Genomic DNA, 13,691 nt, shown 5'->3' with positions numbered 1-13,691 from the left:
GTGTGAAAACCTGGTCAAGAACTACAGGAAACGTCTGACCTCTGTAATTGCAAGAAAAAGGCTTCTGTACCAAATATTAACACTGATTTTCTCAGGTGTTCAAATACTTATGTTCAGCAGTGTAAGACAAATACATTCTTTAAGAATCATGCAATGTGATTTCCTGATTTTTTTTAATTTTTATTCTGTCTCTCAGAGCAGGAATGCACCTACAATGTGAATTTCAGACCCCTCCATGATTTCTAAGTGGAAGAACTTGCAAAATCACAGGGTGTTCAAATATTTCTGTTCCTCACTGTAGGTAGAACTATAAGCTCCTGGGCCCCAATGTACAATCTGTAACAAAGCCCCACATGCTACCTGCCATTTATAACACTAGTGTCTTCTTATGTGACATAGGGGCCTTTGCACCTCCCAAGGAACCAAGACCTGGCTACCTCTAGTAACTCTGCACCACCGCTACACCCACGGATCCTAGAAACATCTGTTGCAAGGTCTTAACTGTGTAGCCATGTCATATTCTTGTAGAAAGTGAACAAAACTGATATTTTTTTCTGTTTCAGGTAGGTGTTGATGGGTGAATAATCGGAGAGATATAGGGACAGGGGTCTGCCCAGGAAAGGACATTGAGGTCCGGCTGCTTACCAGCACCTCGATGTCCCCTCCTGGGCAGACCCCCATCCCTATATCTCTCCGACTATTCATCCATCAAAACCTACCTTAAACAGAAAAAAATAAAAAAGAATAAAAACATAAATAATACAAATAATGTTTACAATTCAACCAACACTAACATCAAACAAACCTACAATTATAATATTGAAACATTATATTGAAGATGCATTATTAACACAGGTGCACTTCAGACAAACATCTTGATGCCTGTCTTTATGCCCCCTGGAGCCCCCCAGCTGCGCATCTTCCATCTGAGAGGACTGGACTTGGTTCTTTATCTATCTATCTGGGCTGTATAAGGACAGGTTGGCCCAGGTACGTGGACAGAGTACATCTACCTTCAAGGTGTATCTCTGGGCTGAGCAGTGTTGGTAAGGGCAAGAATAGGGACAGATATATTATATCTTGATTCTCTGCCACAAATGTATCTTGTCCAGATTTTTTGAAACCGTCCATTGTATTGACAGCTTTGTTGCACTATAGATATCATGGTCCAGTTTTGGGACCGTATTTATTTTTTTGGGTATTTTTAATTGTATGTGGATTAAAAGTTAAGTTTTAGGAAGTTGCCCTCAGTAGCAGCTGAGGTGTGTAATATGAGGTTATGCAGCAGCTGAGGTGTGTATTACGAGGTTCTGCAGTAGCTGAGATGTGTATTATGAAGTTCTGCAGCAGCGGAGGTGTGTATTATGAGGTTCTGCAGCAGTTGAGGTATGTAATATGAGGTTCTGCAACAGCTGAGGTGTGTATTATGAGGTTCTGCAGCAGCTGAGGTGTGTATTATGAGGTTCTGCAGCAGCTGAGGTGTGTATTATTAAGTTCTGCAGCAGCTGAGGTGTGTATTATGAGGTTCTGCAGCAGTTGAGGTATGTAATATGAGGTTCTGCAACAGCTGAGGTGTGTATTATGAGGTTCTGCAGCAGCTGAGGTGTGTATTATGAGGTTTTGCAGCAGCTGAGGTGTGTATTACGAGGTTCTGTAGTAGCTGAGGTGTGTATTATGAGGTTCTGCAGCAGCTGAGGTGTGTATTATGAGGTTCTGCAGCAGCTGAGGTCTGTATTATGAGGTTCTGCAGCAGCTGAGGTGTGTATTATGAAGTTCTGCAGCAGATGAGATGTGTATTATTATGTTTTGCAGCAGCTGAGGTGTGTATTACGAGGTTCTGCAGCAGCTGAGGTGTGTATTACGAGGTTCTGTAGTAGCTGAGGTGTGTATTACGAGGTTCTGCAGCAGCTGAGGTGTGTATTATGAGGTTCTGCAGCAGTTGAGGTGTGTATTATGAGGTTCTGCAGCAGTTGAGGTGAGTATTATGAGGTTCTGCAGCAGCTGAGGTGTGTATCACGAGGTTCTGCAGTAGCTGAGATGTGTATTATGAAGCATTAATGTGTATGGCCTCTGGCGAGGTGATACAGTGGGATGCGAAAGTTTGGGCAACCTTGTTAATCGTCATGATTTTCCTGTATAAATCGTTGGTTGTTACGATAAAAAATGTCAGTTAACTATATCATATAGGAGACACACACAGTGATATTTGAGAAGTAAAATGAAGTTTATTGGATTTACAGAAAGTGTGCTCTAATTGTTTAAATTAAACAAAATTAGGCAGGTGCATAAATTTGGGCACTGTTGTCATTTTATTGATTCCAAAACCTTTAGAACTAATTATTGGAACTCAAATTGGCTTGGTAAGCTCGGTGACCCCTGACCTACATACACAGGTGAATCCAATTATGAGAAAGAGTATTTCCCTCCTCTTTTAATTTTCTCTGAAGAGCAGCAACATGGGGGTCTCAAAACAACTCTCAAATGACCTGAAGACAAAGATTGTTCACCATCATGGTTTAGGGGAAGGATATAGAAAGCTGTCTCAGAGATTTCCGCTGTCTGTTTCCACAGTTAGGAACATATAGAGGAAATGGAAGACCACAGGCTCAGTTCAAGTTAAGGCTCGAAGTGGCCGACCAAGAAAAATCTCGGATAGACAGAAGCGGCGAATGGTGAGAACAGTCAGAGTCAACCCACAGACCAGCACCAAAGACCTACAACATCATCTCGCTGCAGATGGAGTCACTGTGCATCGTTCAACCATTCGGCGCACTGGGAATCTTGTCAAAGTTGAGGGACGCATGGATTCCACTCAGTATCAGATTCTGGAGACCAATGTCCAGGAATCAGTGACAAAGCTGAAGCTGCGCCGGGGCTGGATCTTCCAACAAGACAACGACCCTAAACACTGCTCAAAATCCACTAAGGCATTTATGCAGAGGAACAAGTACAACGTTCTGGAATGGCCATCTCAGTCCCCAGACCTGAATATAATTGAAAATCTGTGGTGTGACTTAGAGAGAGCTGTCCATGATCGGAAGCCATCAAACCTGAATGAACTAAAGATGTTTTGTAAAGAGGAATGGTCCAAAATACCTTCAACCAGAATCCAAACTCTCACTGGAACCTACAGGAAGCGTTTAGAGGCTGTAATTTCTGCAAAAGGAGGATCTACTAAATATTGATTTCATTTCTTTTTTGTCGTGCCCAAATTTATGCACCTGCCTAATTTTGTTTAAACAATTATAGCACACTTTCTGTAAATCCAATAAACTTCATTTCACTTCTCAGATATCACTGTGTGTGTCTCCTATATGATATATTTAACTGACATTTTTTATCGTAACAACCAACGATTTATACAGGAAAATCATGACGATTAACAAGGTTGCCCAAACTTTCGCATCCCACTGTATTTGTTATCACCAAAGTCTTCGGAATTTGCTTTTTAAACTTGAAAAACCTTTTAAAACAGGTGTCCAAAGTCGGCTTCAGCACCGGCTGGTACCTCTGTACCGAAGCCAACTTCTGATCTAAGTCTTAAAATGGTTTTCACGTTCTAAAATCGAGGAGAAGGAAGAGCATTAGAATCAATAGACAGCATTGAAGTCGATGGGAAGGAACGACACCAGCCTCCGGGGGGCCTTCATCGGGCTGTTCTCGGAACTGCCTGCACCCGGAGACCGCATTTCATTTCAGACCGGCTCACGCACAGGCACAGGTAAGGGCTTACCTGTGCCTCGCCGGACTTGTCAGTTAAGATGGCAGCTCGCATGTGTTTGCGGGCAAACACGGCGAACTGGCCATCACTGCTCGTCTGCAAGGGGCCTTTAAAAAAAACAAGTCTCTGCATGGTACCAAATGATGGTACTTCCTAAACATGCTGTGCACTGGTGAAAAAGTATTGCCACATGACCACCGTGTGCTAAAAACATGGCGTCCATGGACAATGCAGGCTATTACTCCAGTAAAACTTCCAGGATTAAATTTTGAGCATTTTTAAATAAATATGCAACATGCAGGTTATGTTCTTGATGACTCCACCAGATTCTAGAATTGCACATTGGAAGGTGCTGGCAGGCTTGACCTCAAGGGTCGCAGTGACATTTAGCAAAATAAATAACATTTAGCAAAACATTTAGCAAATAAATAACAGCATTTGTTCTGCTATTTGCCCGGTCCCATCGCTTGTGTCAGCGACACCACTTACTGCTCTTGGCATGTAGTACAGCTCTTCATTACATAAACTTTAAAGGAAAAGTCCAGTTTAGGTTTTCAAATTACTTATTGAATTCCTGGGTTTTTATTATTTCCCATTGCCTGTATAGCACCAACATATTCCACAGCGCTGTACTGAAATTGTCCCTGGTTACATCAGCCCTTCTGCTAAGAGGAATCACAATGACATTTCCCTATCTCAGACACACTAGGGCTGTGATGTCTAACCTCCGGCACTCCAGCTGTGGTAGAACTACAACTCCCACCATGCCCTGCTGTAGGCTGTCTGGGCATGATGGGAGTTATAGTTTTGCAACAGCTGGAGGACTGCAAGTTGGGCCAAAAATATTCTGAGGGAGAATTCTCAAGATTGGCATTTCCCGTGCACTGGAGTGAGATGAGCCTAATTAATGGGGTCCTCTCCCTTTAGCAAATGGCATTTATCATGTAGAGAAAGTTAATGCAAGGCGCTGACTAACGTATTGTGATTCTCCATATTGCCTCCTTTGCATCACATTATACACTGCTCGTTTCCGCGGGTAATGACCACCGCTGCGGCGCAGATACAAGGTGGCTGGAATAGGAGCTGCTGCTCTTGAGTTTTTATGTCCACTCCCACAGTCCTGGCCACTTTTGGCTATAGAGTGCAAGCACGACCACCGCTCCTGGATTGCAGGGTGGTCGTAACCCCTGGGTATTAACAGTGTATAATGTTGTAAAGTACAGGGCACATGCAGGAAACTGGACATGGTTTTTCCTTAAGATAGGATTTTACTGTAAAACCGGCAGTATATGACAAACAATGAATATAAAAAGACTGGGCACACCTGAGAAATTTGGTCACTACGTTTAATAAAGTTAATTGCGATAATATAAGATAAGTCTAAAAATGCATATAGCTAAAAATGAATCTGGTAATCCTAAATACCGTGACAATACACAAGCTGTACAGTGGAAATAGATACCACCTGTGAATAAATATAGTGAAGTAAGTACATCAATTGATAGAATTAAAAATTAGTGACAACAATAACAATAAAAAACTTCCTAATTCTGGATAGGAAAAATTGATATAGCAGCGTAAGTCATATATGGCAGCGTGGATAAGGTATGGCAAATACTTATAAGTTTGTTGTAGCAGCGTAAGTCAAAGCTGCTGGCAACAAAAGTAGCAAAATACAAAGAACGAAAAGTCAGTCCTGTGTCACAGCACGGACAGTCACTTGCGCTGCTGCTGGTCCCGGAATAGTGTGGTAGGTCGTTCACACTGGTTTATATAGATCAAAGGGTTTTTAGAACCGCGCTGCTATGGACTGTGTCTCCCAGTAAATGTGGATGGCATAGGGTGTCAGCCCCTCTCCCCGGCACCCAAAGGATCCGATCTTCCACAGACCTCCTCCTCTACAGGGTTAAAGGAGATAGGCAGAATAGTGAAGCACCCTTTGCAATCTTTTTGTAAAAGGTTTTATTCTACTCACAAAAGTCGGTAGACAAAAAGCATGTAATACAAATCGAACGTCACGTTCCTGCCCGACCCGGGTTTCGCTGCCTCGCTTCTTCAGGGGCGATAACTGCGCATGCTTGCAATCAGGCCCTTAAATAGCCCAGCTGATCTCATTCCATAAGCCGGTATGGTTTCGGACCATATAGCATATTACAAACATCACTTGCATATCATACATAGTCAAATTACCATTAGTGATCCTTTGTACATTCACATTTAAAATAACATTAGAAATAAAAAGGGGAATTACTCCCACTATTACAAAATCATCCGCATATATACCCTTTCGGGTTACCACAAAAATATACACTCAATACATATTTCCAGCTTCCTTTCCACATTTACTATTCCCCATCTTAACAGTACCATCTAATACCCTAATTCCCTCCAACTTACAGTATCTATAATACCGTCCCTTAGGCTCCGCCCACTCCTGGAGCATTGTTCAGGTACTCTCCACCCACTCCTATAGCGTCATTCAGGTATCCCCGACCCCGCCTCCTTCCTCTGACGTGCACATCACGGGGCACCACCGCCCAATTGAACGGTCAGGCCAACATGACGTCACTCATAGGTCCTTAAGAAGCCAGGTAGAGAAAAGCCGGACGACGCTAATGGTGAGGAAAATTTACAGTATGCACGGTTTCAAATCAAATTCTATGTTTAGCCCACTTGGTTGTAGAGTTCCTAGTTGATAAATCCACTCTACCTCTTTTCTGTTAATCTGTGCCAGCGAATCCCCTCCTCGCCAGTGTGGCTTAACAATTTCCACTCCGGCAAATTTTAAACCCCGCGGATTTTTGTCATGCATTAGCTTAAAATGGGCTGATACACTATGGGTCATCAGGCCTTTTTTTATATTACGTAGATGTTCTTGTATCCTGACCTTCAGCTTCCTCACCGTCCTGCCCACGTACTGGAGCCCACATGGGCACTCCAGCACGTATACGATGCCCTCATTTTCGCACGAGCAATTTCCTCTTATGCGGAACTCCACCCCTTTCTTTTTGGATATCATAGAATTAGTGTATCTCTGCCGTTCTTTTGAATTCCGATTCTTACACCCTGCACAAAATCTGCACCAGGTAAATTTTCCTCCTTCTTTATGCATCTTTATATTCATTGGGGGGATGGCACTGTGTACAAGTTTTGTTCTAATGCTTGCAGCTCTCTTAAAAATAAAAGAGGGATTCACAGGTATCGTTTTTCCTAATATTGGATCGTTCTTCAATATTCCCCAGTTCTTTTTTACCATTTTCTTGATGTTGTCAGACATAGAGCAAAATTTTGTCACAAAAGAGAACCTGTAGTCCCTCTCCACCTTTTTCACTTTCCCTTTCATGTGTTCTTTTCCTCCCCCTTTTTCTATCTCCACATTTTGTATACACTCATCCAGACTAGCCTCATCATAACCTCTTTCCACAAATCTATCTTTTAATACCCCACATTGTACTCTATAGTCACTCGCTTCTGTACAATTACGGGCCATCCTCTTGAACTGACCTTTCGGTATGTTCTTGAGCCATGGGCCGTAATGACAGCTCTTCTTATCAATGTAGGAGTTGACATCTGTTTCTTTGAAGTATGACCTTGTCATGAAGCGGCCATCTTCTATCCGTATGCACAGGTCCAAAAAGTTGACACTCACATTACTGATCTCCCCCACAAATCGCAGGTTCCAATCATTGTTGTTCAACTGGCAAATAAAGGACTCGAGTCCCTCTTTCCCACACTAGGAGACAGTCATCGATATACCTCCTCCAGAAGGTCAATTTGCCTCCTGGGGTGTCCGCTCCTAGTGTGGGAAGGATGGTACTCTTCTCCCAGGCCCCCATGAAAATATTAGCAAAGCTGGGGGCGAATTTCGCCCCCATCGCCGTGCCAATGCACTGTACATAATGTGAGTCTTTAAACCAGAAGTAATTATAGTCAAGGCAGTAGCTGAGGCACTCCAAAAAAAGATTTCCCTGTTGATCTCCTATTCTTTCATCATTTCTGATCCTGTTCTCTACCGCCTCCATTCCTAATTTCTTTGGAATAACTGTGTACAGGGATGCCACATCGATTGTGGCCATCCATGTATTCACAGTGGGGGGGCTTAGGTCTTTAATGAGATGTAACACAGATCCAGTGTCTTTCAAATGCGAGGGGTTCTGTAGCACATATCCCTGCAGATAAAAATCAATATACTCCGTGATTCTGCACGTCAGCGAGTTAAGCCCCGAAATAATCGGCCTCCCCGGAGGATCTCTTGGGTTTTTATGCACCTTGGGCAGGTGATATATCACCGGCACCAAGGGAAATGGAATAGTAAGGTACTCATACTCTTTTTTATTTAATATCCCTTTCTTAAAACCCTCTGATAATATGTTATCAAGGATCCGTTTATACTCCTGGGTGGGGTTATTTTTCAGTTTTTTATAGGTTGTTGTATCTGATACTAATCTCGCCATTTCGGCTTCATATTTTTCTTTGTTCATTACAACCCCCCCCCCCCCCCCCCCCCCTTTATCAGCTGGCTTGATAATTATATCTGGATTTTTTTCCAGATCTTTAAGGGCTTTTCTCTCTTTATGAGTTAGATTCTGCGTTACCTTATCCATATCCATCTCTTCCAGTTCTTTTAATAGGCCGGTTTTAAATGCCTCCACACACTCATTATTTGGGTTTTTTGGGAAAAACTTAGATTTTTCTTTCATTTGTGTACGCAGGATCTCCTCATTCTTATCCGACTTTATAATCACCCCTGCAGGGTTAGCATTCTGTGGTGCGGGGTTATTAATCCAATACTTGGCCATATTTATTTTCCGGATAAGAGGAAATTGCTCGTGCGAAAATGAGGGCATCGTATACGTGCTGGAGTGCCCATGTGGGCTCCAGTACGTGGGCAGGACGGTGAGGAAGCTGAAGGTCAGGATACAAGAACATCTACGTAATATAAAAAAAGGCCTGATGACCCATAGTGTATCAGCCCATTTTAAGCTAATGCATGACAAAAATCTGCGGGGTTTAAAATTTGCCGGAGTGGAAATTGTTAAGCCACACTGGCGAGGAGGGGATTCGCTGGCACAGATTAACAGAAAAGAGGTAGAGTGGATTTATCAACTAGGAACTCTACAACCAAGTGGGCTAAACATAGAATTTGATTTGAAACCGTGCATACTGTAAATTTTCCTCACCATTAGCGTCGTCCGGCTTTTCTCTACCTGGCTTCTTAAGGACCTATGAGTGACGTCATGTTGGCCTGACTGTTCAATTGGGCGGTGGTGCCCCGTGATGTGCACGTCAGAGGAAGGAGGCGGGGTCGAGGATACCTGAATGACGCTATAGGAGTGGGTGGAGAGTACCTGAACAATGCTCCAGGAGTGGGCGGAGCCTAAGGGACGGTATTATAGATACTGTAAGTTGGAGGGAATTAGGGTATTAGATGGTACTGTTAAGATGGGGAATAGTAAATGTGGAAAGGAAGCTGGAAATATGTATTGAGTGTATATTTTTGTAGTAACCCGAAAGGGTATATATGCGGATGATTTTGTAATAGTGGGAGTAATTCCCCTTTTTATTTCTAATGTTATTTTAAATGTGAATGTACAAAGGGTCACTAATGGTAATTTGACTATGTATGATATGCAAGTGATGTTTGTAATATGCTATATGGCCCGAAACCATACCGGCTTATGGAATGAGATCAGCTGGGCTATTTAAGGGCCTGATTGCAAGCATGCGCAGTTATCGCCCCTGAAGAAGCGAGGCAGCGAAACCCGGGTCGGGCAGGAACGTGACGTTCGATTTGTATTTACATGCTTTTTGTCTACCGACTTTTGTGAGTAGAATAAAACCTTTTACAAAAAGATTGCAAAGGGTGCTTCACTATTCTGCCTATCTCCTTTAACCCTGTAGAGGAGGAGGTCTGTGGAAGATCGGATCCTTTGGGTGCCGGGGAGAGGGGCTGACACCTTATGCCATCCACATTTACTGGGAGACACAGTCCATAGCAGCGCGGTTCTAAAAACCCTTTGATCTAACAAAAGTAGCAAGTTAGTTCAGTGGCTTATGTTCCTTCCAAAAGACAGTGAAGAACAAAATCAGCACACAATCTTCGTTATCTGCACAATATGCAAACAAAGTCACTGGGTAAAGGTGCCTCCGGGACAACGGTGCCCGAACTATATGCAGCGGCGTCCCGCTAGAGGTAAGTAATAGGACTTATAGTAACTAAGCCGACTCCGATGTCAGAACAGTCTTACCAGTGCTTTTAGACCTCTGCCGTCCTGCAGACTTCAATGGGATGTTTTCCTTATGTCCTGCAGGGTGTTGGTTTACCGCGTTGGTGGGTCGTTGCACGTGGGCCCGCTGATTTGGATACTTGGCTCCGGTTTAATGCCACCTCTCCCGCGGGATTTCAAATAGATATTCGGCAATGGTCCTTCACTGGTTCTTTGTGGTGCACTCACATTCAAGTGGGGGGGTCTGACCAGACGCGTTTCGGGGTTGAGATGTCCCCTTCCTCAGTGGTAATCGGACCCCCCCAAAGAAGCCTGTGTTCGATACAAACACCGGCATGGATTCCATTCCGGAAATAGCCTAGATATTTCTGTCCCATTTTACATTTTGTTGTATCAAATCTCAGATACAGTATTTCGTCAGTAGCAATCCCCCATCAGTATGTCCATCTATACCATGTTAATACTATGGGTGCTTTTTCGCTTAGTAAATAAAACGCAATTTATGTTCAAGTGGTATCAGTGCGTTTATGCTGCGTTTATGCTGCGTTTTCGCTGCTGGCTGCTAAAAGTATTATCCTAAAAAGTATATTTAAAATACAACTCTTGAATATATATCACAGTATATTAAAACATTCCCTTGGTTAAAAAGAAGAAAACTGCTAAAAATATTAAAATGTATAAATATAAGTGTATACACCTCTATAAAAGGCCAGTAGAACAATCGTATTAAAAATAATGCCTCATTAGCCTAAATGGAAACATGAAGTGTAAGTGTTTAAAAAGCAAACAAGTAGAGGAAAATAGTAAAAAATTCCTTTATATTTTCATTATCAGCGATCCCTCGTCAGTATATCCATCCATACATTGTTACTTTCATGGGTGCTTTTTTCGTTAATAGAAAAAACACAATTTATATTCAAGCAGTATCAATGCGTTTTTGCTGCGTTTTCGCTGCTGGCTGCTAAAAATGTCCTAAAAAGTATATTTAGAATAAGGATCTTAGATCTATATCGCAATATGTTAAAACATTCCCTTGGTTAAGAAAAATCGCCTATTGTACGATATAAATAGGAATATAGAGTGTAGATGTTTAAAAGGCAAAATGGTAGAGAAAAATAGCAAGAAAAAAGATCTTTATTTGATGAGGTATTTGTAAGAATTTAATATAAAACACTCCAATAACTAGATATAGTGAAGGCCCACCGTCAAGGGGGAAACCCATCGAGTTAGAAATATTCTCGGTGGGGCTCACCCTCGACGGGAGGCCCCCATCTCGGCCCTACAGGAAACTGAATAACTCATATTCCGCATTTAATCCTCCCGGAATCATAGTTTCCATTTCAAAAATCCTTTGTGTTTCCATCCTCTCCAGCTTCTAGGTACTTTATCGATGGCCGCAAATTTTAAACCTGATGGGTCACTATTGTGAACAGTTTTGAAGTGTTTTGAAAGTGAGTGGGTTTCCACACCTTTTTTAATATTCGCTATATGCTCTGCAAGACGTTTTTTAAGGGTTCTTTTGGTTCTACCAATATACTGCCGTTTGCAGGGGCATTCTATGATATAGATAATGTTCTCTGAGGTACAAGTTAAGAATTCTTTTATACTATGTTTAAACCCATTTGTTGTCGAGATTATTTCCCTAGTCTGTTTTACAAAGGAAGTCAGTTTGCAATTTCCACATTGTCCGCATCTGAAAAATCCATTCAGATTGATCCATTTTTGTAACAACATATTTTTCTCTATGTCTTCCTTGACAGTTGGTGCTATTTTGTTGCCCAAACTGGGTGCCTTTGTAAACACAATCAAGGGTTTGGGTGGAATAGTTGTCCCCACCACTTTGTCTTTTTTTTAATTATATCCCAGTGTTTGTGTAGGATATTTTTTACTTTTCTGTGGTCGCTACTGTAAGGTAAGTATCATTTTCAATTGATTCTCTTTTTGTTTCTTACTTTCTTTGTCTCCTTCCATAAAAAATTCTGCTCTCTCCATATTCCTCACTTTATTTAAAGCAAGATCTAAAACATCTTCAGGATATTCATTTCTTAAAAATTATATTATTATAGTTATTGGAGTGTTTTATATTAAATTCTTACAAAAATACCTCATCAAATAAAGATCTTTTTTCTTGCTATTTTTCTCTACCATTTTGCCTTTTAAACATCTACACTCTATATTCCTATTTATATCGTACAATAGGCGATTTTTCTTAACCAAGGGAATGTTTTAACATATTGTGATATAGATCTAAGATCCTTATTCTAAATATACTTTTTAGGACATTTTTAGCAGCCAGCAGCAAAAACGCATTGATACTGCTTGAATATAAATTGCGTTTTTTCTATTAACGAAAAAAGCACCCATGAAAGTAACAATGTATGGATGGATATACTGACGAGGGATCGCTATTAATGAAAATATAAAGGAATTTTTTACTATTTTTTTTACTATTTTCCTCTACTTGTTTGCTTTTTAAACACTTACACTTCATGTTTCCATTTAGGCTAATGAGGCATTATTTTTAATACGATTGTTCTACTGGCCTTTTATAGAGGTGTATACACTTATATTTATACATTTTTTTATTTTTAGCGGTTTTCTTCTTTTTAACCAAGGGAATGTTTTAATATACTGTGATATATATTCAAGAGTTGTATTTCAAATATACTTTTTAGGATAATACTTTTAGCAGCCAGCAGCGAAAACGCAGCATAAACGCACTGATACCACTTGAATATAAATTGTGTTTTATTTACTAAGCGAAAAAGCACCCATAGTATTCACATGGTATGGATGGACATACTGATGGGGGATTGCTACTGACGAAATACTGTATCTGAGATTTGATACAACAAAATGTAAAATGGGACAGAAATATCTAGGCCATTTCCGGAATGGAATCCATGCCGGTGTTTGTATTGAACATAATTTTGTTATAAAAGAGGCTTCTTTGGGGGGGGGGGGGGGGGGGGGGGGGTCCGATTACCCCTGAGGAAGGGGACTTCTCAACCCCGAAACGCGTCTGGTCAGACCACCCACTTGAATGTGAGTGCACCACAAAGAACCAGTGAAGGACCATTGCCGAATATCTATTTGAAATCCCGCGGGAGAGGTGGCATTAAACCGGAGCCAAATATCCAAATCGGCGGGCCCACGTGCAACGACCCACCAACGCGGTAAACCAACACCCTGCAGGACATAAGGAAAACATCCCATTGAAGTCCGCAGGACGGCAGAGGTCTAAAAGCACTGGTAAGACTGTTCTGACATCGGAGTCGGCTTAGTTACTATAAGTCCTATTACTTACCTCTAGCGGGACGCCGCTAGGTCAGTGATACAGCGGGACGCCGCTGCATATAGTTCGGGCACCGTTGTCCCGGAGGCACCTTGACCCAGTGACTTTGTTTGCATATTGTGCAGATAACGAAGATTGTGTGCTGATTTTGTTCTTCACTGTCTATTGGAAGGAACATAAGCCACTGAACTAACTTGCTACTTTTGTTGCCAGCAGCTTTGACTTACGCTGCTACATTTAATTTACGCTGCTACAACAAACTTATAAGTATTTGCCATACCTTATCCACGCTGCCATATATGACTTACGCTGCTATATAAATTTTTCCTATCCAGAATTAGGAAGTTTTTTATTGTTATTGTTGTCACAAATTTTTAATTCTATCAATTGATGTACTTACTTCACTATATTTATTCACAGGTGGTATCTATTTCCACTGTACAGCTTG

This window comes from Bufo bufo, chromosome 9 (assembly GCF_905171765.1).
Source record: "Bufo bufo chromosome 9, aBufBuf1.1, whole genome shotgun sequence".
Lineage (NCBI taxonomy): Eukaryota > Metazoa > Chordata > Amphibia > Anura > Bufonidae > Bufo > Bufo bufo.
Note: the sequence above shows the minus strand (reverse complement) of the source record.